General features: G+C 46.2%; 1 protein-coding gene across 1 annotated transcript in view; it reads left to right on the forward strand.

The window, feature by feature from the left end:
* Positions 1–7658: 7658 nt before the first annotated feature.
* The window catches only part of LOC144508488 (uncharacterized), a 60025-nt gene continuing 44633 nt past the window's right edge, over positions 7659–23050 (forward strand). The window contains exon 1 of the mRNA XM_078236456.1: positions 7659–7905. The gene's annotated coding sequence lies outside the window, so the exon portion shown is untranslated. The remainder of the gene's footprint in view (positions 7906–23050) is intronic.

Here is a 23050-nt window from a genome sequence, read left to right on the forward strand (position 1 = left end):
TGCTCCACATTTATATTGTAGCCATTAGGAGAGGAATATCCAGAGGATGAATTGCAATTGGAAACCAATGGGAGTACATAACTGCAACTGCTGTTAAGACCAAGTTGCATGAAATATCTGCAGCAAAGGTTTGCATATTGGCTCCTTCTAAATTATTTCTGTACAAATGTGTGTACACTTAGCTATAGCAGAAAGATAACTATTAAAAGTAAATTTGTAAGTTAAGTTTATTTATAAGTCACAAGTAAGTCTTACATTAACACTGCAACGAAGTTACTGTGAAATTCCCCTAGTTGTCACATTCCAGCGCTTGTTCAGGTCAATGCACCTAACCAGCACATCTTTCAGACCATGGGAGGAAACCGGAGCATCCAGAGGAAACCCACGCAGACACGGGGAGAACGTGCAAACTCCACACAGACAGTGACCCAAGCCGGGAATTGACCCGGGTCCCTGGCGCTGTGAGGCAGCAGTGCTAACCACTGTGCAAAAGCTTTTCTTCTCATTTTGAGCTCAGTCTCGAATGAAATTAACCCTATAACTGTTCCTTAGCTATTTTCTCTCCCAAGCTCCTATTAAAACTTTACGGGCAGGATTTTCTAGCCGCGCTCACCCCAAGACTGGAAAATCCCACCCGAGGTCAATGGACCTTTGCATGGTCCTGTCCCGTCTGCTATGATTCCTGTGGCAGGCGGGACGGAAAAATTCGGCCCGACATCTTCACAGTGGTCCAGGAACTATGAATCTCATAAGGGAGGTGAGAAATCAGTCAGCACTGCTTAGATCAGGGATGGGATTTTCAGGTCACGCCTGCCCCATGACTGGAAATTCCCACCCAAGTTCAGCAGGCCTTTCAATGGCATGTCAAAGTTTTACCCCCAGGTGTACCATCAGTTACTTCCAATGCACAAATCCCTTATTTTGTCCCAATAACTGATCTCTGTGCCTGAAAACCTCCAACTGCATCAATGTAACATTTTCATTTCCCAAACCTACTGCATAAAGCAGCTGATTACAGCATTCTTCATTACCATGAAAACAATTTAGATGAATCTTACGAATAGCCACAACTGATATATTAGCATGAAGATTCATACAGGGCCCACACTCACTGGCCACCCATCTTTCAGGAGGATTGACTTTTGAACTATTTGCCTCGATGGTAGTGGCCTCAAATCCTGGGCTGAATTGGCAGGACAGTAAGGAGGGGGGGAGTGATTATGGGTGATCAGGAATGCAATCGTACACGAAATATTCTAAAAGCATGATAAAGCGCTTGAAATCCTGATGATTATGGTATCTTCCCAAAGTGACCTCAATTCCAATATTCTAGTTAATTGATAGTTAAATATTGCATCTACCTGACAACATATATTACACAGATATAAGAGACCATTTGGTCAAAACTGATACAAAAATATTCTGGTCATGCTTCATTCATGAGCTGTTTTTGTAATATGAATTTTATACCTTTATGCCACAAAAAAGATAGTCTAGCGGACATTGGGCAAAAAAATGTAGGTGATGTTCACTTGAAATCACAACTTCTAAACATGTAGGCTGGAATTCCCCAACCTCACCAGCGGCTGAGATTCTCCAGTCCCGCTGCACTGAATACAGTTCCGGCTGAATGCCAAATTCTCCATTCTCACTGGCAGCAGTGGCAGGTCGTAAGAGATCAAAGAATTCTGGCCATAATTATTACTGGTTGAGGAACGAAGCATTTTATCTTGTAGTGGAAACCTTACATCAATAAACGACTGACAGGTAAAAAATTGAGAACAGCTAGTGGTATAAATCTGATCTTTGGTCATATCAGTTCTGTCATGAACAAATGATAGTGTCACAGTCTGAGGAGTATAATAATGCTGATTTACTGCACCCATAGAGAGAGTGAATGTTTTTGAGGTATAAGTGAGAGTTATGCCTTTCGAGAAATTCAGAAGAAATCTATTGGTGAAGTAACACAGCAAAAAAATGTTGCTTCAACAGGAAATGAATAAAAGCAAATGACCATGCTTATTTGATTCTGGGAGTTAGGAAAGGCATTGATATGTGTGCCTGTGGACATTATAACATAGGGACAACATGTTCCAATGTTGTTACAGAGGTTCCTGCCTGGTAAAAAGGTTGGGAACTACTGTAAGAGTGCTGATTGCCAATGATACCCCAGATTGGTGAACGGGTCAGTCAGCAAGGCAGTTTGAGACAATCAGCTTTAGGGAACCAGCCAGCAGGTGACAAAGGCAGTGGCACAGGCAGAAACTCTAGTTAAATTAAAGAAAGTGCTATGAACTAGCTGTGCAGTAGGACTCAGGACAAAGCCCAGGGGCAGTTTGGTGTCTCCATACTGTGGAAAGGTTTAGGGCTAAAGGAAACCCTGGGAGTCACTGATATCTCGGTGCAGCAAGGAAGTCCACAAGCTGTGTGTGTGCGTTTATGTCCTGGAAGCAGACTGTGAAGGAACACTGGTTTCTGTCTCTCTCTCCCTCGCTCCTCCTGTATTACCTGCAATACAGGGTGAGTTAGTCTTCAGCTAAAAAATTCTCATCTCAGAATAGAGCATGTGTATTTTGACAAGTCAGAGTTAACAAAGGTAGTGGCCGGAATTTTCTGGCTGTTCACGTTGGTGGAATCATCTGGTCACACCAATGGCGCACCCCCATCGCAGGTTTTCAGTGGTGAGGGGAGCATTCGATGAGAAACCCCACTGACAACAGTGGGTCCAGAAGATCTCACCTCCAGCCAATAGCATGCCTTCTCTGCCACTACGCAACATAGCAGGTTGCACAGAAATTCCCTCCCAATGTATCACCAAAGATCCATCTGGAAAGACTTCCTGATCTACTGTGATGGGAACTCTGTCCGATCAACAGTGTCAAGACCTTTTTGAACTTTATCCTTTTAATAAAATTCCTTTACTCCTACCTCTGCAGAGACCTTACTTGTCGTGTCCTTTATTTTGTGTTTGTGTGTGGGTATATGTGTATTGGGATTTTTATAAAGTGGTAAATTGTTACACTTCCGGATTACAATTGTATGTTAACCAGTTTGCAACTTGTTTTAAAATACGTTGAGTCTCAACTTTGTTGAAGTATTTTTTCTGTTGTGTGTAGCAATAGCAAAGGTAAACAATTGGCCATTTTGGAAACTGAATTAAACATTTACACTATTGTACAACCTGTGGGGCAATGGGGCTAGATTTATCTGCGCACTCTTCCCACCCTGGTCTGATAACAAGTTCTGAATGTATGGGAGAACATTTAAGTTTTGCTAACTGTTAGTTTTGGAATTTAATAGAATCTGTTGTTGCTTCATCTTTAAGATGAGCTCCGTTTCTCCCATTAGGGCGCAGCACCTTTTGACTTTGCCACTATGAGGCCAAGTTTAACTCCTGGCATAAATCCGGCAGGAGCAGATGGTAATTCCAAGGGAGGGGGGTGTTACTTGCAGTCTTGGCAGATTTTAGCTGTCAGGCATCAATTAGATGGTGCTGTTTGGCTGCGTAACTATTTCTGGCAGTAAACGGCAACTGACTGGTGAGGAAGGGTGAAAATAGGCTGGTCTGAACGATGTCTGCCCACATCAGAAGTGAGCTGCCAGCAGCAAGATAAGCCTGGGAAGTGGTGGGATGGTGCGGAGTTGGGTTGGTGGGGTGGGGTGGGGGGGGCAGGGGGGGGGGGGGGTCAGTGGGGATGATGATGGGGCGAGCATGAACATGAGAGATCTGGAATTTTGTTGCTGGGCCAAGATGAATAGGAGTGTTCCTTCAAGCCAAAAAATCTAATCAGCAACTGAGCGAAAGATGTTCGATGTAAAGACATAAAAAATGTCAAAAAATTGAAGCAATTTCCTGTGTTTAGAGGCTGGGGGGTTGTTGACTTTGTCCATGCATATTGGCCCTGATATTTACTGGGAGCTGTAGCAAAAGCAGCAGGGAGCATTTCCAGGTGGGAAACCCAGAAATCCTATTGCCTGGAAATAAGTGAGGACCTAAGCCCACAAAGTCCTGGACTGTGTTGTCTAAAATGTTTGCCACATGTGGTGAATTGATGCTGTTCATTTTTAGAGCCACACAATACTGAATTATGTTAAATATGCAGCAATGGGTGTAAGTGTGGGTGCCAGCCGTGGTTTGTCACCCGAGGATGAATCAACTACATTGCTTTTAGACAGGAGTCACAGATTAGTCAGACCGCAGCAATGTCAAATGGAATATTTGTCGGGTTTCTAAGGAATGGGAGTTCAAGGGCCACTTGCCAAATGAAAATGAAAAACAGTCTACTATTTTACCTTCACTGCACCTTGTGTCCCTGGCTACCTCTCAGTGATATATTTAGATCTGTGGGACTATTCTGTGAAGCGCTGTGGAAGCAGGCCAGTCTTTGCAAGGACAATGGTCCGATTGCTCTCGAAATGTTCTTTGAGAGAGGATGCTGTCTGAAAAACGTGGTTTTGTTTCGTTGCTAGTTGGCGGTTTTAGCAAAACAGCAGAGATGCATGAACGATGGACAGTACTGCTTGCCTGTCAATGAGGCTTGAAATGTGCAATTTTGACAAGCTGAGGCAGTGCAGCAACATACAAATTGTTGCACCTTCATCTTAATGGATCTGTTGAGATGAGTGATTAAAAGGAACAGGACACTATAAGCATAAACGGAGAGATTACAGAAGGTCAGAGGTTTCTGAAATGTCTGGATGTTGTGTCCAGAAAAGTGACAGAGCATAAGCAAGAAGAGTCAGAGCATGAGAGCCGATTTGTCAATTCTTTTCCCTCCCAAGTCTTCTAATTTATCAATTCTGATTAAATAGAGACAGTTTACTCTTGAAGAAATGTGTTTTTTTAATTAAACTGGAGAACACTGTCAGAGACAGAACACTTCAGTCAACAGATTATCATTACCCTTTGAGAGTGTATCCAGAAGGTTTGCCTTACAGAACAGTTGGATTGCGAAACCCTTTTGAAGCTGTTCTCCTGGCTTTGGCAGTGAGTGTATCGGTCTTGATTGCTGATTGTTTAAAACCTCCAATCCATTTTCTATAGATAGTGCATTTGTTTTTATTAATTTTGCATGTTTTTAAAAAATTCATTTGTGGGACATGGGCATTGCTGGCTGGCCAGCATTTATTGCCCATCCCTAGTTGCCCTTGTGTATCATATAGCGAACAGGGGGACCTGACTATCATAAGTTTGACAAACGTTGAAATCATATTGGACAACGCTGTTCCAAGGGGGTTAGTTTATGTACATGGATTTCAAAGGCAAATTTAATCCATTCTACTGACCCACGGGATTGGCCAGACTCAGTCCACAGGCATTGTCTGTTTATGAATGGATGATCACCTAACGTGGTTACGAGAGATTCATTTTTTAATTACCTTTGTTCTGATATATCTTCACAAGTACCTAGAAGGATACATCAAGTTGATTTCCTCTCAGTCAGCAATCGCTTTGAACTCATCGGAGATGGTGGCAAACTTCTGTGCGAGAATAATTAGAAATTGTGCTTTGAAGTTCAACTTTGCCTTATGCAGAAAAGACAAATTTGTGGTTTTCATATGTAGAAATCATACAGTTAAATATGCAATTGCAAAACATCTACTGTTAGTTACAGATACAGTCAACTTATCTCCTTACTATTCAATAAATTTGATTAGATGTTCATTATCTGAGCCACACAACAACAACTTGTATTTATATAGCATATTTAAAGTAACAAAACATCTCAAGGCACTTTGTAGAAAGATAGAAAAGAAAAGGGCTACTATAAGATTGATGTGGATTGGAGTCATGGTGAGCAATCACTGAAACAACTATATGATGACATCAACAAGTTCCATCCCACCATCAGACTCACCATGGACTACTCTCCAGAATCGGTTGCATTCTTGGACACACGGATCTCCATTAAGTACGGTCACCTCAGCACCTCACTGTACCGCAAGCCCACGGATAACCTCATGATGCTCCACTTCTCCAGCTTCCACCCTAAACACGTAAAAGAAGCCATCCCCTACGGACAAGCCCTCCGAATACACAGGATCTGCTCGGATGAGGAGGATCGCAACAGACACCTCCAGACGCTGAAAGATGCCCTCATAAGAACAGGATATGGCGCTCGACTCATCGATCAACAGTTCCGACGTGCCACAGCGAAAAACCGCACCGACCTCCTCAGAAGACAAACACGGGACACGGTGGACAGAGTACCCTTCGTCGTCCAGTACTTCCCCGGAGCGGAGAAGCTACGGCATCTCCTCCGGAGCCTTCAACATGTCATTGATGAAGACGAACATCTTGCCAAGGCCATCCCCACACCCCCACTTCTTGCCTTCAAACAACCACGCAACCTCAAACAGACCATTGTCCGCAGCAAACTACCCAGCCTTCAGGAGAACAGTGGCCACGACACCACACAACCCTGCCACAGAAACCTCTGCAAGACGTGCCGGATCATCAACACAGATGCCATCATCTCACGTGAGAACACCATCTACCAGGTACATGGTACCTACTCTTGCAACTCGGCCAACGTTGTCCACCTGATACGCTGCAAGAAAGGATGTCCCGAGGCATGGTACATTGGGGAAACCATGCAGACGCTACGACAACGGATGAATGAACACCGCTCGACAATCACCAGGCAAGACTGTTCTCTTCCTGTGGGGGAGCACTTCAGCAGTCACGGGCATTCAGCCTTGGATCTTCAGGTAAGCGTTCTCCAAGGCGGCCTTCACGACACACGACAGCGCAGAGTCACTGAGCAGAAACTGATAGCCAAGTTCCGCACACATGAGGACGGTCTAAACCGGGATGTTTGTTTATTAGTGTTACAAGTGGGCTTACATTAACACTGCAATGAAGTTACTGTGAAAATCCCCGAGTCGCCACACTCCGGCGCCTGTTCGGGTACACTGAAGGAGAATTTAGCATGGCCAATTAACCTAACCAACACATCTCTGAGACTGTGGGAGGAAACCGGAGCACCTGGAGGAAACCCGAGCAGACATGGGGAGAACGTGCAGACTTCGCACAGTCAGTGACCCAAGCCGGGAATCGACCCCAGGTCCCTGGCGCTTTGAGGCAGCAGTGCTAATTACTGTGCCACCGTGCTGTCCTCAGAGGCCATTTTAGCCTCAAGTTTCTGACCTGTGTTTTTTCCTCACTCGCGGCGCATTATCACGTTACCTTTTTATGTTGAGAAGCTAAAAGGAATGTTGTATTGTTTTCAATCTGTCATTTCTAATGGTGAAAAACAAGTCGGTAAAAATAATTCCTTATTTAAATTAAATCAGTCAGCTCATATATCAGATGGCTCTATGAGGCTCAATGCATTATGTAGGGCATTATGCTGTGGTCTCCGTCAGATCCTTGCTTCATCTGTTAACTTACTGTCTCTCTTCAGTTCAGCTCTTTCTATGCACAGTGCCAGCATTTCAGAGGTGGGATTGCTCGGAATCTTTTGCCAGGCTGGCAGTTATTGCATCATCTTTAAGGATTCCTATTTTCAGTCAAGTGATACACATGGCAGGTCTCTCACAACTTCCTCGCTGTAACATATTTTGTATCAGCTTAGTTCTATTGATAGCCTTAGTTCAGAAGGTTTGTCTTTCAAGCCCCATCCTCGACCTGGAGTGCATAACCAGTCTGACTCTCTGGTGCAGTATGAAAGCAAAGCTGCATCACCAGAGTTGTTAGGCTGACCCTCTTTCGAGGTTTAGGAGACAAAAGTTAGGAATCAGGACTGCTCAGCCTGAGGAGGAAACAGTCACCCTCTGGGATTTGGATCAGGATGTCGTCTTAGTTGGCAGGTACACAGATTCCCTGTCCAATTAAGAACGCTGGCTGGGCTCGCAAGTTCAGAGGACTTCCCGTTTGTGGGGTGCAGTACCCTATAATAGAAGGTAAATTTATTTTTAATTTATTTATTAGTCACAAGTAGGTTTACATTAACATTGCAATGAAGTTACTGTGAAAATCCCCTAGTCACCACACTCCGGCGCCTGTTCAGGTAGACTGAGGGAGAATTTAGCATGGCCAATGCATCTAACCAGCACGTCTTTCGGACTGTGGGAGGAAACTGGAGCACTCGGAGGAAACCATGCAGACACGGGGAGAATGTGCTGACTCCGCACAGACAGTGACCCAAACCGGGAATCGAACCCAGGTCCCTGGAGCTGTGAGGCAGCAGTGCTAACCACTGTGCCACCGTGCTGCCCACCAAATAAATAACCAAGGGGTATTTCAAGATGGATGAATATGTTATATATTTAAATGGTTCTGTGATTGTTTTAAGAGCTGATTAAATGATTTGTTGTTGCTGTCATTGGGGTGTCCCACAGGCTCCAGTTTAGTTTCAGTTTCTTCTCTGTACAGGCAACGATCCCTCTTTGAGACCCTTTTATCGTTATTTTGAATCAACACGTGCAAACCACATCTTTTTATTTTTGTGCAAAAACCCACAACCCCTAACATAGTCAGGACATTACAATATCCTCTCACCAACTGTTTTAGAAGTTTAAATAAAAATCATAAAATGCAGTCAGGCCATCATTGACCATTGTTGGGGGAAGGGGGACAGTGAATGGCAGAGGGGCGCAAAAACTTTCATTTGGGGTGGCCTGGAACTGTGGCACCCAATGTCAACTTCACCACATCTCCCCCTCCCCTCCCTCCCCTCCCTCCCCCACCAAACCCATCCAATTGGTCTGCTGCTGTTCAGCAGATAGTTAGAGTGGAGTCTGAAGTATCAGGAAACTGGATGATCCCAGTTGGCCTCCTTTAACTCTGGTTAACAAGGCTCTTAAAGAGCTTAATTAGCTGTGCATCTCCTGTGGGCAGGAAGCCTACCAGCCCTGGACTCGCATCAGTAAAAATGGCCATGACAGGAATAGAGTCAACAAACCAGCACACGAGCTGGTGCCCATATCTTTGGGTTCCAGCAGCCTCCACTCCCGACCTCAGCGAGGCCCGAAAATCCAGCATTTCATTTTCAAAGAGATATGAAACTGCGGCCCTGCTCGAGTGAAAATTGAAGCTTCCAAGAACATGAGGTAGTTTCCTAATTCCTTGACCAATATAATCTTTTAACAGTACCATTTTAATAAAGTTAACCTATCATTCATCACACCACTGGCTGCGTAAAGTGGCTGCCACTGCTTCCATAAAATCCCCTGCTCTCAAAAACTAATTTGAATTGTTTGGGCAAGGTCATGCAGGATATAATTGAAAATATTATTTATTACTTGATATTCTTTGGTGCTGCTTATAACTGGTATGTAGCCTAGGGCGTGGGACTAATGTTTAGCTGCTAACCCTTCATTTCTAAGCTGTGGAAGGCTTTGATACAAAGGGTGGCACAGTGGTTAGCACTGTTGCCTCACAGCATCAGGGGCCTGGGTTCGATTCCCAGCTTGGGGGACTGTCCGTGTGGAGTTTGCACGTTCTCCCCGTGTCTGCGTGGGTTTCCTCCGGGTGCTCCAGTTTCCTCCCACAGTCCAAAGATGTGTGGGTTAGGTTGATTGGCAATGCTGAAGTGCCCCACAGTCAGGGGGTTAGCAGGGTAAATAAGTGGGGTTATGGGGATAGGGTCTGGGTAGGATTGTGATCGGTGCAGACTCGATGGGTCAAATGGCCTCTTTCTGCACTGCAGGGATTCTATGAAGCTGCTGCAAAAATGCTTGCTTTAGGAAATAGTTTGAATTGGTTTTGAGGTCAATTAGGAATCAATGAAAGTTTCTGCCTACAAGTCAGAGAAGGAAGTGTATCTTTTTTTCCGTTTTGTATGATATATAACAGTTAAATTTTGAGATGAGTTCCCAAAAACGTTTGCATAAATAGATGAAGCAATCACCAAAAAAGCCCCAGTATAATCACGGACAGTTCAGGTAGGATTGTAAATGAAAAGGAGTGAAGAGAAACAGAACAACACAACAAAATGGAAACCATTGCACTGTTTGTGTCCTCTTTTCTTTCAATGTGCTGACATGTACACATATGGTGAAAACACAGATCTTATTGGAAAAGGTGTATACTGGCTCAGAGATCCTGTGAGTGCATAAACCCAATAGGATTGTGCCCACTGCGGAATTCTACTGTTGATCTGTAAATGTCATGAGTTTCCTCAATAACTGACAACAAGGACTTTCAACAAGGTACTTTATTCACTAGCTCTGCAGCTAATTAAAACACTTGTGCTCTGCTTGGGTTCCTGGGGATCACTCCTGCACTCCCGCCATGTGATTTCTTTTGTAGTCAGGCACACTGGCACAGTGGTTAGCACTGCTGCCTCACAGCGTCAGGGACCCAGGTTAGATTCCCAAGGCTGGAATTGGATCCAGGTCCCTGGCTTTGTGGGGCAGCAGTGCTAACCGCTGTGCCATCGTGCCGCCCAAATTAAAGTTAAAATCCTGTTCATGGCATTGCAGTATTCAGAATTGCTTCTCACAATTGTTACAACCAAGTCCAGAGGGGTAAAGAAACTCTCGCTCTTTACCACTCCTTACTTTGCTTATGACAAAGTTCGAATTTTTTTAATATTGGTATTTTTTCAATTCAGTGTGTGCTTGACTCTATGTGTTATATGAAGAAATAAACCAGACAGATCTCTTGAGTTAATAAGTAAGAAGTTTGTTTATTGTTAAAAAATCATTCAGGCAAAAGTATAAGACTTATTAAAAAGGTAAAAACAGATCCTGAATTCTGCAAGTAAGAAGTCTCACAACAGTCCAACAGCTTTATTTGGCAGCACAAGCTTTCGTAGTCTCGCTCTTTCTTCAGGTGAGTAGGGAGTTGTGTTCACAAACAGGGCATATATAGACACAAACTCAATTTACAAGATAATGGTTGGAATGCGAGTCTTTACAGGTAATCAAGTCATAAAGATACAGACAATGTGAGTGGAGAGAGGGCCAAGCACAGGTTAAAGAGATGTGTATTGTCTCCAGCCAGGACAGTTAGTGAGATTTTGCAAGCCCAGGCAAGTTGTGGGGGTTACAGATAGTGTGACATGAACCCAAGATCCTGGTGGAGGCCGTCCTCATGTGTGTGGAACTTGGCTATCCATCTCTGCTCAGCAACTCTGCGTTGTCGTGTGTCATGAAGGCCGCCTTGGAGGACGCTTACCCGAAGATCAGAGACCGAATGCCCGTGACCGCTGAAGTGCTCCCCCACAGGAAGAGAACACTCTTGCCCAGTGATTGTCGAGCAGTGTTCATTCATCCGTTGTCATAGCATCTGCATGGTCTCCCCAATGTACCATGCCTCGGGACATCCTTTCCTTCAGCATATCAGATAGGCAATGTTGGCAAAGTTGCAAGTGTGTGTACCGTGTCCCTGGTGGATGGTGTTCTCACGTGAGTTGATGGCATCTGTGTCGATGATCCGGCACGTCTTGCAGAGGTTGCTGTGGCAGGGTTGTGGTGTCGTGGTCACTGTTCTCCTGAAGGCTGGGTAGTTTGCTGTGGACAATGGTCTGTTTGAGGTTGTGCGGTTATTTGAAGGCAAGAAGTGGGGGTGTGGGGATGGCCTTGGCGAGATGTTCGTCTTCATCAATTTCATGTTGAAGGCTCTGGAGAAAATATCGTAGCTTCTCAGCTCTGGGGAAGTACTGGACGACAAAGGGTATTCTGTCCGCCCTGTCCCGTGTTTGCCTTCTAGGAGGTCGGTGCGGTTTTTCGCTGTGGCGCGTTGGAACTGTCAATCAATGAATCGAGCGCCATATCCTGTTCTTATGATGGCATCTTTCAGAGTCTGGAGGTGTCTGTTGCGATCCTCCTCATCCGAGCAGATCCTGTGTATACGGAGGGCTTGTCTGTGGGGGATGGCTTCTTTAATATGTCTTGGGTGGAAGCTGGAGAAGTGGAGCATCGTGAGGTTATCCATGGACTTGCGATACAGTGAAGTACTGAGGTGACCGTCCTTGATGGAGATGCATGTGTCCAAGAATGCAACCGATTCCGGAGAGTAGTCCATGGTGAGTCTGATGGTGGGATGGAACTTGCTGATGTCATCATATAGTTGTTTCAATGATTGTTCACCATGAGTCCAAAGGAAGAAAATGTCATTGATGTATCTAGTGTATAGCATCGGTTGCAGGTCCTGTGCGGTGAAGAGGTCTTGTTCGAACCTGTGCATAAAGATGTTGGCATATTGAGGTGTGAATTTGGTCCCCGTGGCTGTTCCGTGTGTCTGGATGAAGAACTGGTTGTTGAAGGTGAATACGTTGTGGTCCAGGATGAAGTGGATGAGTTGTAGAATTGCATCTGGAGATTGGCAGTTGTCGGCTTTGATTACAGAGGCAGTTGCAGCAATGCCATCGTCGTGGGGGTGCTGGTGTAGAGTGCCGAGACATCCATTGTGATGAGGAGTGCTCCTGGTTCAACTGCTCCATGAGTGCTGAATTTCTGTCGGAAGTCCGTAGTGTTGCGACAAAAGCTGGGGGTTCTTTGTACAATGGGTTTCAAGATGCCCTCGGCGTAGCTGGAGAGATTCTCACACAGAGTCCCATTGTCTGATACGATGGGATGGCCGGGTGCATTGGCCTTGTGTATCTTTGGGAGGCAGTAAAGATCTCCAACGCGGGGAGTACGTGGGATGAGAGCACGGAGGGTGCTCTGAAGGTCCGGATCAAAGGTCTTGATCAGTCTGTTGAGTTGACGGGTGTGTTCTTTGGTCAGATCTGCGGGTAACTGTCTGTAGTGCTCCTCGTTGTTCAGTTGTCGGTACACTTCTTTGCAGTAATCCGTTCTGTTCAGTATGACAGTGGCCCCTCCTTTGTCTGCTGGTTTGGTGACAATGTTGCGGTTAGTCTTGAGAGCGCGGATGGCGTTGCGTTGTGCTTGGGTGACGTTCAGAGCTGTCTTGTGAGTGCGGCTGATGAATCTGGCATTGACGCACCTCCTGCTTGGGCATACATGTTGAGTATAGGGCAACGGCCTTCTGGAGGAGTCCAATTTGACTCTTTCCTCTGCGACATACCCATAGACAATAGCATGCAGAATGGAACAAATTACAATGGGGAGGAGATGGGATTGATAAGAGTTAAAGTCCTTGAGAAAATACAGAAGTATATGTTCCAACATTCCTGTGATGGTTTTGAAACTCCAGGAGTGCTGTGGCCTATATAAACGGATTGTTTTTTCTGGAGACGGTGGTCGGAATTTTCTGGCTATTCACGACCAGCGGGATTCTCTGGTCCCGCTGCAGTGAACGGAGACTTGGCTGAGTGTCAAATTCTTCGTCTTCACTTGCAACAGCAATGGGGCCGTGAACTGTTGGAAAATTCCGTCCTGTCTCTTTTGAACTGTAATCTGTGTTTTTCCAAATTGGCTGTCATGACAATTGAGGCTCCTTTTGATTGAAATCCTCTATCACTGTGATGTATTCCAAAATGTCACAGAGATAGGGTCCTGGACTTGAGAATAGCAGGGAGAAAGAGATGGTGGTACATTCTGCAGTTTTCTGGATTTTACTAGTATATTCTGCAGACACTTCTTTTGCTGCTAGAAACAGACAAATTTCCAATCGTGCATTTTCACACGGTGTTCCAATCAGGCGACAGCTGCCTATAGGCATACAATGAAAGGAAACCCATATTAACGAAGGAGCTTCAAGATGTCAAAGCTATCAAGATGCCATTGAAACAAATATATGGTCCTTGGCACCCACCTTGCACAGTTACCTTTTTTAGCCCTTCTTGTACCTGGGAGTTTTTGGAGGGCCAAAACGTCAGGTGGCCTTATGTTCTGCAGGGAACTCAGGCAATGGCAGGTGTGAAGTCCCTCAGGGAACTGCCTCAACATGTCCCCTAGTAATCCACATTCAGAGGCTATTGAAAACTTGGCCAATTTGCAGCTTAGGTGACTTCTGTAGCCATTGTGTCTTTGCAGTTCTGTTTCTTTGCTTTTTAAAAACAACCCAGGGTATGACACCAGCTGATAAAAACTAAAGATTAGTACTCCATATTGCACATGACACGTCGCTGTGACACAAATTAAACTGTGTTTGTTGGGAATATCTGTGCAAATTACGTGAGGTTAATGAATAGCTATTGTTCAGGTACATCATCAGGCATAGAATAGTCAAGATTTGAATATGGGACTAAGGGCCCGATTTTACCATTGCATCACGCCCATTTCCCAGCGTGAAAACTTGGTAAAGTCGGGCGTGAGGCGATTAGCGCAATCCGTGCCCGCGTCCGCCCAGATGCCCACTTTATCAAGGCCTGAAAATGGTCGCGATCCGAACCGCACCCGAAATGGGCGCAATGGCGATTTAAATTGAACAGCATGCATTTAAATTGAATTAATGGACCGCCCACCCACCTTTACCAGCATTTCCCCCTTTACCATCGCGTTCGCCCGTCCAGATTTGGCGCGAAACAGACCTGCTCGGCAAAGGTCTGTTTCAGGCGCTCCAGCTTCTGAAGAGGTACCTTCAGAGCTTTCTGACTCAGATCCGTGATTGGGGGTGGTGGAGGGAGGTGGGTCAGATCATTCTCTGGTGGGTGGGGAGGGGGGAAGGAGGCCCGATCGCTCTCTGGTGGAGGGGAGTGGGAGAAGGGAGGCGGGTCAGATGTATCTCTGGTGGGGGAGAGGAGGGAGGCCGGATTGCTCTCTGGTGGAGGGGAGGGAGGCCAGGTGGATCTCTGGCAGGAGGGGTGTGGGTGTGGGGGGGACAGATGGATCTCTGGTGGGGGGCATGTGGGGGGGGGCAGGGGGTACCGCTGCCACTCTGTGGGCGATCGATGGGGGGAAAGGAGGGCAGAGGGTCGCGATCGGTCTGGGTCGGGGAGGGTGGGTGGATAAGGGGGACAGTTATGTTGTGGGGGTGGGGCAATATCTGTGGGGGCCATCGCTCCCGCTTTTCGCTCCCGGGCCGCTTAATCTGCTTTTTGCGGCCCGGGAGTGATGTGACAGCGGTGCGTTTTACAAATTATTTTTCACCGCGCTTGCGCAGTTCAAAGCTCTGATCGGAGCTGCAGCGATTCGGGCACGATAAGCCCCGCCCACAGCGCAATTCAGACTCATGATTTGTTTTCAGGCTAAGTGCGTATGGGGGCGCCTGAGAGCAGTTTTCCAAGTCGGATCTGAATTACGCCCAGATTCAGAACTTAGAATCAAAATGGTAAATTCAGGCCCTAAGTTTTCTAAATAAACTTTTCAACTTACTCATGCTCTTAAAAAATAAATTCTACCATTAGCCTTCCTGTCAGCTCATTGAGGCTATAATTTCAGCGTGCACCCAATGATGGAAGTACAACATTAAATTTTAATCGGAAATTTTATTATTCTTGGCATGATGTTTTATTACGAACTTTTTGCATATATATGAGGAAATAAATATGTTAGTATTTGTATCTCCTGTGCCTAACTCTTGCAAAAAAAAAGTATTATAAATTATCAATGAAAAAAGAAACAATTTCTACAGGAGTCGGGAATGAGATCTGCCAGTGGCCTGACTCAATGGTATATTTTCAAAACTAGGAAGACAAGAGTAATTTTGTGTATTTTGTCCCTGGGGCATGAAGTAACTTCTGTTCTGGTTTAATCACACTCTTCTAACAGGCACCAATGTTGTGTACATCATTATTTTCAAATACTGTAATTTATTTATCTTGAATTTGGCAACATTGAGATTTTACTTGGACAAGTTCCTCCATTCTTATTTCAGATTTCAGTGTTTGAACTTTGAGCATCATGGCACAATCTTACTAGTCTTTTACTGTTTCTGCACCTTGACATCAAGTCAGCATTTGGGGAAACCATGCAGACCCTACGACAACGGATGAATGAACACCGCTCGACAATCACCAGGCAAGACTGTTCTCTTCCTGTGGGGGAGCACTTCAGCGGTCACGGGCATTCAGCCTCTGATCTTCGGGTAAGCGTTCTCCAAGGCGGCCTTCACGACACATGACAGCGCAGAGTCGCTGAGCAGAAACTGATAGCCAAGTTCCGCACACATGAGGATGGCCTAAACCGGGATGTTGGATTTATGTCACATTATCAGTAACCCCAACAGCTTGCCTCCTGGACTTGCGGGCTATCCTGTCTGGAGACAATACACATCTCTTTAACCTGTGCTTAATGCTCCCTCCACCCACATTGTCTGTATCTTTAAGATCTGGTTGGCTGTAGGGATTCACATTCTAATCAGTATTCTGTAACTTGATTTTGTGTCTCTGTGCCCTGTTTGAGAGCACATTTCCATTCCATCTGACGAAGGAGCAGCGCTCCGAAAGCTAATGGTATTTGCTACCAAATAAACCTGTTGGACTTTAACCTGGTGTTGTTAAAACTCTTACTGTTTTCACCCCAGTCCAACGCCGGCATCTCCACACCTTGACATCAAGTCAGCATTTGACCCAGTGTGGCAACTGGAGCCTTGGCAAAATTGCAGTCAATGGAAATCAGAGGCAAAACTTGCCGCCAGTTGAAATCATACATAACACAATGGAAGAAGGATGTGGATGTTGCAAGCCAATAAACTCAGGCCCAGGACATCACTGCAGGAGTTCCTCAGGATGGTGTACAAAGCCCAGTTGCAGCTGCTTCATCAATGACCTTCTCTTCATCATATTGCTGGAAGTGGAGATTTCTGCTGATGATTGCACAGTGACACCTCAGATCCTGTCCATTTGGAGCAAAACCTGGACAACATTCAGGCTTGGGCTGGCAAGTGGCAAATAACATTTTCACCACACAAGTGCCAGGTAAATCCCCGAGCTCCCTTCCTAACAACACTGTGGGTGTACCTACATCACATGGACTGCAATGGTTCCAGAAGGCAGCTCATGACCACTTTCTCAAGGGCAATTAGGGATGGGCAGTAAAAGTTAGCCTAGCCGCCGATGCTCATATCCTATCAATGAATAAAACAATATTCTCACACCCTATCTCGCTCTCTCTCCCACACTCACTCTCTTTCCCACACTCACTCGCTCTCTCTCCCACATTCAATCTTCCTCTCCCATATTCCCCGGGCAGTGAGTCTCTTCAACCCCACCATGCATCCACACCAGCCTGCACCCTCACAGCCAGCCTCCTCCACCACCCATCCCAGCCTGGCAGTCTCCTCCCCCACCCATCCCATTCCGGCACAACCTCCTCTCCCACCCATCCCATTCCGGCACAGCCTCCTCCCCCCCTGTTCCAGCACAGCCTGGCCTGGCAGGTTTTTCTCTCCCCGCTGCCAATACCTCTTTTTCTGGAACACACTCACTGCTGCCAATGTTGCTGTTCCTCCAATCACAGGTTGCCTCTCTTCCACATTAGCTGCTGATTGGTTCACTTCTCTCTGATTGGAAGAGTAGTTTCTGCGCTCAGTGGCATTTTGAAAACTATCTCTGAGATCACTTTGTGAGGCTTTGTGGGTCACAACTGGCCTGCGGGCTGTGCATTGAACAAACCTGCTGCAAAGCTTGTCCACTGCCACAGTTTCCTTACCACAAGGTACAAGTCAAGAATGTGATGGAATACCCTCTACTTGCCGAGATGAGTGCAGCTCCAAGAACACTGCGGAAGTTCAACACCATCCAGGATGAAGCAGCACATTTGATTGGCACCTTATCCACTACCTGAAATATTCATTCCCTCCACTATCGGTGCAAGGTGGCAGCCGGAGTACCAGCTACAAGATGCACCGCAGTAATTCACCAAGCCACATTCGATCGTAACTTCCAAACTTGTGAACTCTACCAGATGGAAGAACAAGAACAGCAGGTTCCCCTCCAAGTCCCACATCATTTTGAATTGGAACTACATTGCTGTTCCTTCATTGAGTCAAATACCTTGCTCCCTAACAGCATCATGGATGCACCAACACCAGATGGACTGCAGTGATTCAAGAAGGTGGCTCACCACAATCTTCTCAAGCACAATTAGGGATGGACAACAAATGCTGGCCTCATCATAAATCCTCACCTCCCAAGAAAGAATGAAAAACATTTTTAAGTACTTACCTTTTCTATCCTTGCTGCCAACATGGAGAATTCCATATTTTCCCACAATACACTCTATCTGTCACCTTCTCGACTATTCACTTGACTTATCGATATTCTGTTGCAGCCTCCTTGCTTTCTCTATGCAGCTTACTGTCCCACATAGTTCCGCATCATCAGCACATCCGTCCATCATCTAAGACTTTGATAATAAGCCGTAAGTACTTGGGCTTTAATTAGTTTAGGCCAAAGTACTGGTTCTGGCAGCACTCCAGTCGTTAGATCCTACAGTTTGTTCTGACGAATCAATCTTATATCCAAGCTAATATATCACCCCAATCCCATGAGTCCTAACCTTGTGTAGCAACTTTTTTGTTGAATGCCCTTTGAAGATCAAAATATCCCACATTGAATTGTTCCCTTTTCATCTACCCTGTTGAAACAATTTGCCTTCCATGAAACTGTGTTGGCTCTGCTAAATCATACCATGATTTTCTAGGCGCCCTGTCATCACGTCCTTAATAAAAAGATTCCAGTGGTTTCTTTACCATTGATGCCAGGCTAACAGGTCTATCATTCTCTGTTTGTTCACTCCCTCCTTTTGAGTAGTGGGTTGCCCTGATCCTAACATACGAAGCTGAGAAACTTTCCACGGGTTTCACAGTTTTGATCATTATTTCCTGCTACATATCTTCATTCGATCTGAGGTTCAGCGGCTCCTCAAAGAAAGGATCATACAACCCAGTGCTAGTCCGTGGAGAGCGCAGGTCGTGGTGGTCAAGAGTGGGAACAAACCCCGGATGGTCACTGACTACATCAGACCATTAACCGATATACGCAGCTGGATGCGTATCCCCTCCCGCGCATATCTGATATGGTCAATCAGATTGCGCAGTACCGGGTGTTCTCCACCGTAGACCTCAAGTCTGCCTACCACCAACTCCCCATTAGCCCAGAGGACCAACAATACACGGCTTTTGAGGCGGATGGTCGCTTGTATCACTTTCTCAGGGTTCCCTTTGGTGTCACCATTGGGGTCTCGGTCTTCCAGCATGCTATGGACCGAATGGTGGAACAGAACGGGCTGCGGGCTACCTTCCCGTACCTGGATAATGTCACCATCTGCGGCCATGACCAGCAGGACCACGACACGAATCTCATGAGCTTCCTACGCACTGCACCTCGCCTGAACTTGACCTACAACAGGGAGAAGTGTGTGTTTCGTACGCGCCGTTTAGCCATCCTAGGATACGTGGTGGAAAACGGGGTCATTGGCCCTGATCCAGACCGTATGCGCCCCCTTTCTGAACTTCCCTTACCTGCTAGTGCAAAAGCACTGAGAAGATGCTTAGGCTTCTTCTCTTATTATGCGCAGTGGGTTCCCAACTACGCGGATAATGCCCGTCCGCTCATTAAGTCCACAACTTTTCCCTTAACGCCAGAGACCCGATTGGCCTTCGATAAATTGAAAGCTGACATCGCGAAAGCTACGATGCACGCTGTAGACGAGTCCATCCCCTTTCAGGTGGAGAGCGATGCATCTGATTTCGCCCTGGCCGCCACACTTAACCAGGCGGGCAGGCCCGTCGCATTTTGTTCCCGCACCCTCCAAGGCCCCGAAATTCGGCATTCAGCGGTGGAAAAGGAGGCCCAGGCCATTGTGGAGGCCGTCAGGCACTGGCGCCATTACTTGGCGGGGAAACGGTTCACCCTGATCACGGACCAGCGGTCCGTGGCGTTCATGTTTAACAACACGCAGAGGGGCAAAATCAAGAATGACAAGATCTTGCGGTGGAGAATTAAACTCTCCACCTATAACTACGACATCATGTACCGTCCAGGGAAACTCAATGAGCCCTCGGATGCCCTCTCGCATGGAAAATGCGCTAGTATACAGGAGGACCGTTTGCACGCCCTCCATAATGACCTGTGCCATCCTGGGGTCACTCGGCTCTACCACTTTATAAAAGCCCGCAACCTGCCTTACTCGGTGGAGGACGTCAGGTCAGTAACAAGGAGCTGTCAGGTTTGCGCGGAATGCAAACCGCACTTTTACCGACCTGACCGGGCACATTTAGTCAAGGCCACTCGTCCCTTCGAGAGACTGAGTGTCGATTTTAAGGGCCCCCTTCCCTCAACAGATCGGGATGTGTACTTCCTCAATATCATTGACGAGTACTCTCGGTTCCCTTTTGTTGTTCCCTGCTCTGATACATCCGCTGCCACGGTTATCAAGGCATTCCGTGATCTCTTTACCCTGTTCGGGTACCCCGGCTACATCCATAGCGACAGGGGCTCGTCGTTCATGAGCGATGACTTGAGGCAATTCCTGCTCTCCTACGGGATTGCCTCTAGTAGGACCACGAGCTACAACCCTAGGGGTAATGGACAGGTGGAACGTGAGAATGCTACAGTCTGGAAGGCTGTCTTACTGGCGTTGAAGTCAAAAGGTCTTCCAGTCTCCCGTTGGCAAGAGGTGCTCCCTGATGCGCTCCATTCTATTCGCTCCCTCCTGTGTACGGCAACCAATGCTACTCCCCACAAGAGGATGTTCTCATTCCCTCGGAAGTCTTCCTCGGGGACCTCATTACCGTCTTGGTTGACGTACTCAGGACCCGTCCTCCTGCGGCGACATGTAAGGGCCCGCAAGTCCGACCCGTTGGTCAAACAGGTCCATCTCCTCCACGCCAACCCTCAGTATGCCTATGTGGCATACCCTGACGGGCGAGAGGACACGGTCTCGATCCGAGACCTGGCGCCAGCAGGGGACATAGCAACCCCTGTTGCTCCCATACCCCCTGTAACAAACTCTTTATCTCTTGTTTCTTCCCCGGACACGGCGCGGGCAGCATCGGGACCATTGCTTAACCATTTTACTCCCATGTACAGCTTGCCTGAGCCCAGAAGATGGTCGCCACCGCAGGGCGTGTCAGGATCCCATGGACTACCATCACCTCAGGGTCAACCGGCCTGTGAGTCCGTGGAAGAGCAGCTGGACGCCGCCTTGGGGAGAACGCCACCGCAAGTGCCTACTCCGGTGTCACCGCCGGTATTGAGGAGGTCACAACGACGGTGCGGTCCCCCTGACCGTCTGAACTTATAGTCTGCTGACACTTGATTCTGTTTTTTTGTACCCCGCCGGCCTTTGTTCTCAAAGGAGGGGTGAATGTGGTGAACCATCGTTGGTTCCCACTGGATAGTACTGAGCCAGGGGCTGGCCAGTACTACAAGGTGTACATATGTTACTGTTGGGTTGTGCTATTGTTGCTGTTGGGGTTAGGATGGGGTTGTTACACCTTTGTACTGTAGTGTTGTGGCACATCCCAGTCAGGCTCCGCCTCCTGGGAGAGGTATAAGAGTCCCTGCTCTGGCCGGGACCCCTTCAGTCTGGGATAGTGTATATAAGTTCTGGCAGCTTCATTACAGTAAATAAAAGCCTTTCATTTACTGAGCTTCAGGCCTCGTGTTTGAGTAGCGCATCAATATGGTACATCATGGCAGCATCTTTTCAATGATAAAACTTCAGTTCCTGACAATATGAAATGAGAAAAGTGCGACCAAGTAAAACTCACTATTGCCAAATCCTAAATAATCCACAGCTTTTTAACAAAGAAATGTATTCACACCTGATCCATTTCCCTACTCCACAATAACATTTCACACCATAAACCTGATAGACACAATGGGATGACCAGGTGGCGGTGAATGATCTGTGTCTAAATCGCCTAATATTCCTTTCTAATCACTTCAAAGGAATGAAATCTCAGGCAGGGTAAATTTTTAAAAAATGATCCACCATCGCAGTTTGGAGCCTGTGAAAAGTGACATGTGCAGGAAGAATAGAGAAAGAGGAAAAACAAAGGCAGCTGGGGAGTCAACCTGAAGGGGGGGAAAAATTAAACAGGTACTCCTCACCTGTTTTAAAAAAAACAGCCGCAGATAGAAAATAAAACCTACCAGACCAATTTTCGCAAAGACAAGGGCTAAACCAAACCTAAGACTAGGAGTCTTAGAGTGCAACATTTTTAACTAACAGGAGTACACCCGATTAGGTAAGAAATCAGAGCAAGTGCCGGTTAACACATTTTTATACTTGATTGGTCTATTTGTGGATGAAGTAATCCTAAAACCAGGTATGATGGATCCTTAGCCACATTTGGTGAGATATTAAAAGCCCTTGACAAATATTTAAAACTCTTCAGTTGTGGAGCGCAGACATTAAAAGGTCTTGAACACCCCCATTAAGCACCAAAGGGATGAGGAGATCCCAGGCTGAGGGAGATAATACCTGAACAAACTGCATGAGTGTGCCATAAAGAACGAAGAATAGCCAAGTACCGGGAACACAGACTATGACATTTTTAATGCCAAGCCAACAAAGTTAACCCAAAGCAACTGAGACTACCCTTCCTCCAAACATGACAGACCAAGACCTGGAAGGATTATCAAGTCTCCAGATTGTCTGAATTCATAAAGCCAGAGGGGTGAGAAAGGGTAGGAAGTATAGATTGTATTGTAAATAGTTATACTTCGGTGGAAGGGGGGAAGTATTTTAAAAAGAAAGGGAGAGATTGTAATATGCCTTTAAGTGGTAGCAGCATGCCATTGTAGTATAAGGGTGTTCGTCGGAACAAAGATTAACATGAGAATGGAGAACAGTGCCACACACGGTGTAATGTAGGGAGTCACATGACTGTAGACTGTGTGGTAGAGTCTGTAAGGAGCCAGCATGAAGACAGCACCCATCTAGGCAGAATCTTGGATATGTACATAGTTATAGTGTACCAATAAACGGTTTACGTTCAACCATACAAGCTTCCAGACCTCTTAGTGAGACACCAAACAACCTTTGCAACAGTTGTTCCTGTTTGAATTTTGCAACCACAATTTTTGTGAATTTGCTGAGGATGTATAAAATCTTTTTGAGGTCGTTGCTGTGCAGTGCAGTGCTGGGGGGAAGAAATTAAACCAAGATAAAGAATCGCATATTTTAGATCTATGACCTTAAAGGAAGAGTGAGAGTCAAAAGCCTGAATACAGCAGATTTTCTCTTATCACTTTTGTAAATGTAAGTTTTTATTGATGTTCACAATTAGTGCAGTTACTAT

Source organism: Mustelus asterias, chromosome 20 (genome assembly GCF_964213995.1).
Source record: "Mustelus asterias chromosome 20, sMusAst1.hap1.1, whole genome shotgun sequence".
In the NCBI taxonomy this organism is placed as follows: domain Eukaryota; kingdom Metazoa; phylum Chordata; class Chondrichthyes; order Carcharhiniformes; family Triakidae; genus Mustelus; species Mustelus asterias.